The sequence below is a fragment of the Portunus trituberculatus genome, chromosome 21, assembly GCF_017591435.1.
Source record: "Portunus trituberculatus isolate SZX2019 chromosome 21, ASM1759143v1, whole genome shotgun sequence".
Taxonomy (NCBI): Eukaryota; Metazoa; Arthropoda; class Malacostraca; order Decapoda; family Portunidae; genus Portunus; species Portunus trituberculatus.
The window spans coordinates 15,092,034-15,097,033 of record NC_059275.1 but is presented as its reverse complement, the minus strand read 5'-3'; the positions used below and the strand labels follow the sequence as shown (position 1 = coordinate 15,097,033).

At 45.3% G+C, this 5,000-nt stretch overlaps 1 protein-coding gene across 1 annotated transcript in view; it reads left to right on the top strand.

Annotated features, from left to right (window-relative positions):
* The window catches only part of LOC123507139 (homeobox protein Nkx-2.4-like), a 47,574-nt gene that overhangs the window by 28,759 nt on the left and 13,815 nt on the right, over positions 1–5,000 (top strand). The gene's annotated exons all lie outside the window — the stretch shown is intronic.

Below are 5,000 nucleotides of genomic sequence, written 5' to 3'. Positions count from 1 at the left end.
TTCTCCTCACCCCAATTAATACCCAGTAATAGGCGGGGCAGATAAAACACTGAGATACGAGAGTCACCGTGCTGGATCATACCTTTGTTCTGCCGCCCCCTGCCCTCTCTCCCACGGCGACAATGGCCACACCTGGTTATCTGTGCGTGTCGCCGCCGCCTCTGTTGGTTTATCGGAGGGGAGGAGCGGCGACCAGCGCGAGAGGTGTGCCCTATCTACCTCGCTTATCGGTGGTGGTGGTGGTGGTGGTGGTGGTAGTGGTGGTGGTGGTTTGTATAAGTGAGGGTGTAGGAATAATGAGAGAGAGAGAGAGAGAGAGAGAGAGAGAGAGAGAGAGAGAGAGAGAGAGAGAGAGAGAGAGAGAGAGAGAGGAGGCGAAATAAAGCTAAAAGTTACAAAAAAATACGCTAGAAACTGAAATAAAATGTCGAGAGAGAGAGAGAGAGAGAGAGAGAGAGAGAGAGAGAGAGAGAGAGAGAGAGAGAGAGAGGAGCAATAGCGTTCATTCTACCTTACAAGCTAAAGGGAGGAAGGAGAGGGAGGGACAGAGGGAAGGAGGGAGAGAGGGAGAGAAGAGGGAGGGAGAGGACCCATAATGTCAACAAACTGGAGGAAAACACAAACAGGAGAGGACAATATAAAGAGTGGAGAGGGAAATGTGATAAAGAGGGAGAGATGCACGAAGGAAAGAGGATTAGAGAGGCGAAAGAAGAAGAGGAAAGAGGGAAAAATGTGATGATGCGGAAAGTTTGTGTAGTGAAGAGAAAATGATGGAGTTATGCGTTGCTACTGCTACTACTACTGCTACTACTACAGCTACTACTACTACTGCTACTACTACTGTTACTATTGCTGCTGCTACTGCTACTGCTACTGCTACTGCTGCTACTGCTACTACTACTACTACTACTACTACTACTACTACCATTACCATCACTACCACCACCACCACCACCGCCACCACTGCTACTACTACTACTACTACTACTACTACTACTACTACTACTACTACTACTACTACTACTACTGTAACAACGACAACAACAACAACCACCACATCAACAAAAACAACAACAACAACAACAACTACTACTACTACTACTACTATCACCGCCACCACCACCACTGTCACCGTCGCTATCACAACAACTCACACTACATCCCTAAACACACACACACACACACACACACACCATTACTATGCCGGCCTATTATCTGATCGTCTCCTCCACTCATTACGCATTATCGGTAGTTCCCTGAGGAGGAGTAAAGAGATGGTAATGCTATTAATGGTATTGGCGCGCTAGGTTGAATAGAACGCCTCGCTGCCGCCACACACAGTAATGGAGATGAGCTGAAGTTAAAGGAAGCTTGGGAAAATTGACGGAAGTTTTATTTATATATTTTTTTTTTGGTTTTATTAGTATTGTTAAGGAAGTTTCGTGGGGGTATTTGAAGTTATTGGAATTTTTTTTTATTTCATTTTTTTTTGGACAGTTTGCCTTGAGAGGTATGGGAAGTGTTTTTTTTAATATTTTTTCCACTTTCTTTCCTTTTTTTTTTTTTTTAGTATAAGGAGTTTTTATTGTTATTCATAAGGCAAGTTTGTATTGATTTTTGAAATTTTCCTTTTTTTCAACCAGTTTTTTTTGTGTTATTCGACATTTTGCCTTGAAAAATACGCTCTTTTTTCACTTTTCATTCATCCATTTCGTCTTCGCTGTTGGAATTTTATTAAGACATTTGACACCAGGGAAGTGTTAGGGAGAGTTTGCTTGTACCGCTGAGGAGAAGGTAGAGGTGGTATTACTGCAAAGTATGAGGGAATGTTGTATTAGGCATTAGGGAAGGATTATTGTAGTGTTAGTGAAGTAATAGGGAAAGTAAGGGAGGTATTAGGCCTATATTAAAATTGCAGGTTCGCACTACTACTACTACTACTACTACTACTACTACTACTACTACTACTACTACTACTACTACTACTACTACACTAATGATAACACGAACAATAATAATAATAATAATAATGATAATAAAAATAATAATAATAATAATAACAGTCATTCCTTAATTTGCATATGAAAGGGTTGCGGTGTAGGAATAGGTGTTGGTTTGTTTGTTCGTTTGTTTTTCTAAGGGGAGGTGTTGTGTTTATCTTCCTTCCGCCCGGCGAGTCCTGCACGTGAGAGAGAGAGAGAGAGAGAGAGAGAGAGAGAGAGAGAGAGAGAGAGAGAGAGAGAGAGAGAGAGAGAGAGAGAGAGAGAGAGAGAGAGAGAGAGAGATAGGGTTCACCTCGGTACCTCCATAAGATCATTATATTTGTAACTAGGTACTGGTTACTCAAGGGAGGGCGGAGAACCTTCATCATACTTCCTCCTCCTCCTCCTCCTCCTCCTCCTCCTCCTCCTCCTCCTCCTCCTCCTCCTCCTCCTCCTCCTCCTCCTCTTCCTCCTCCTCCTCCTCCACATTATCTATTTTGTAATTTACCTGTGTTCTCCTTTTTTGTCAGTCTCTATCTCCTTCTTCACTTGTTCTTCTTTCTCCTTTTCTTCTTCTTCTTCTCTTCACTCTCCCTTCAGCTTTTATTTATTTTCTTCATCCTTTTTCTTTCTTTTTCTTTTTATTGTTCTATGTATTTTTATCCTCCTTTCCTTTCTTTTCTGTATGTTTATACGTTTCCTTCTTCATTTCCTTTCACTTGTCTTTCTTGATGGTCTGGACATGCGATAACACACACACACACACACACACACACACACACACACACACACACACACACACACACACACACACACACACACACACACACACACACACACACACACACACCTGGGGAGGAAGGATGTGGCCTCTACACTCACGTCCTTCAGCAGGAAACCCAAGAGAGTCCTTCAGGATCCTACCAGTAAATCTCTTCCTTCCTTACTTCCAGAAAACCAACATCTTAAAACAGGAACCATAAACACACACACACACACACACACACACACACACACACACACACACACACACACACACACACACACACACACACATTGAAAAGAAGGAAGTAGATGAGGAGGAGGAATGAGAGAGAAAAAAGAGGAGAGATATAAGAAACGATAAAGAAAAAAGGAGTGTGCACTAAAGAGGAAGAAGAACAAAAAAAAAAGAAAAAGAAAAAAGGAAATATGTGTAGGAAGGGAAATAGAAAGCAATGTTAAGATGAGGAGAGGAAAATGTACAAGGACAAGGAACATGATAAAAGAAGGATAAATTAAGAGAAAATGAAGACGAGGAAAATTATGACACGAAACATAAAGAAGAAGAGGAGAAGGAAGAGGAGGAAGAAGAAAAAGGTAACAACAAAACTATTTACATAACATTAAATCAACTTCCTTATGGCTTGACTTCATTTAAGAGGGAGGTTTCAAAACATTTACCCCTTTCTTTTGGCTGTCTCTCTAGCCTGCAAGAGGACTGGCAACTAAGTGGGCCTTTTTAAATTTTTTGTTGCCCTTGTCCAGCTTTTCCCTCGTACATAGAAAAATAAGAATAGGAAGATAGCTAAGAGAAAATAAGGAGGAAAATGAAGGAATGAAGCAAAAAGAGGAGGAAGAGGAGGAGAAGAAGACGAAGAAGGAGGAGGAGGAGGAGGAGTAGGAATATTAACACAACAAAACAACTTACATAACACAACAAAACACACAAATCACCACCAAAACATACCCTTTAATCCCAAGCCACTATTTCCCACTTGATTGCCTTTACTCCATACAGGTGAGTCTAAATCTTACCTTCCCAAACTTACCAGTACCTCGGCTAATCCTAGAGGCTCCCCGTGTCCCGTGTTTACTGCTAATCACCCCAGTTTGTAATCCCCTCAGTGTAATCCCCTGCTGTGATTACTTTTAGCGGGGAGTGTAATCGCGGAAGCACTTGGTTAATCCGGAAGTGGGTGGATGTGACTCGCGTGCCTCAGTACCTCATGTTGGAATCCCGCCCCGCCCCGCCCCGTCACCCACTACTCGCCCCACACCGCCCCACCCCGGCCCGTCCCGCTCGTCGCTCCTTCACGGGATTAACCATTAGTCCTCCGAATACCTGAGCTTATTCATGCACCTCAGTAATTAAGGCGCTAATCACCTCACTGAATGGGAAGTGATTGTGTGTCAGTGAGTGAATGAGTGAATGAGTGAATTTTCCAGTCTCTCTCTCTCTCTCTCTCTCTCTCTCTCTCTCTCTCTCTCTCTCTCTCTCTCTCTCTCTCTCTCTCTCTCTCTCTCTCTCTCTCTCTCTCTCTCTCTCTCTCTCTCTCTCTCTCTCTCTCTCTCTCTCTCTCTCTCTCTCTCTCTCTCTCATGCATATGTGTTCCATGAATTTTATTGTGATGTTCAAGCCTGCCAGTTGTGTGTGTGTGTGTGTGTGTGTGTGTGTGTGTGTGTGTGTGTGTGTGTGGGGGAGGAGAGCGAGTGTGTGCGTGCAGGTGGTTTACTGCAATGCCTGCCATCGCTGAGTCCTTTGTGCTGCGAGGCGGCACCTGTGACCGGCTCCCACGAGGGTCGCTGCGGGTCAAGAGACAGTGAGAGCGCCAGGAATGCCCGCCACAGTGCCTCAGTGGGCTGCCCGGCACCTGCTTGCCACTGCCGCTCCCACCAGCAGGAGAGGAAGGGCGGAGGGTGTTCCCAGGGGCATCAGCAAAGCGACCGTGTTCCCAGCCGACCTCCTGCGGTCCCTGTGGGGCGCTCCCAATGGGGGGAACTCCCCTCGCCACGGTGCAACACGCCTCCCGCGGCCAATCTCTTCCTGCATCCGACCTATTTATCTCCCCTTCACTCTGGCGCCGGAAATAATAGAATTAGGAATGTAAACGTGTGGAAAGCGGAAAGTATGGCTGCCTAGGGGGGCTAGCGTCCCCTGGGGAGGCGGAGGGGCGGTGACGGGCCCAGTAATCAGCACTCACGGAGCAAACCACTCGTGTAACGCGCTCTAAATGGCCGGCCAGTCCCCGCCAGGCC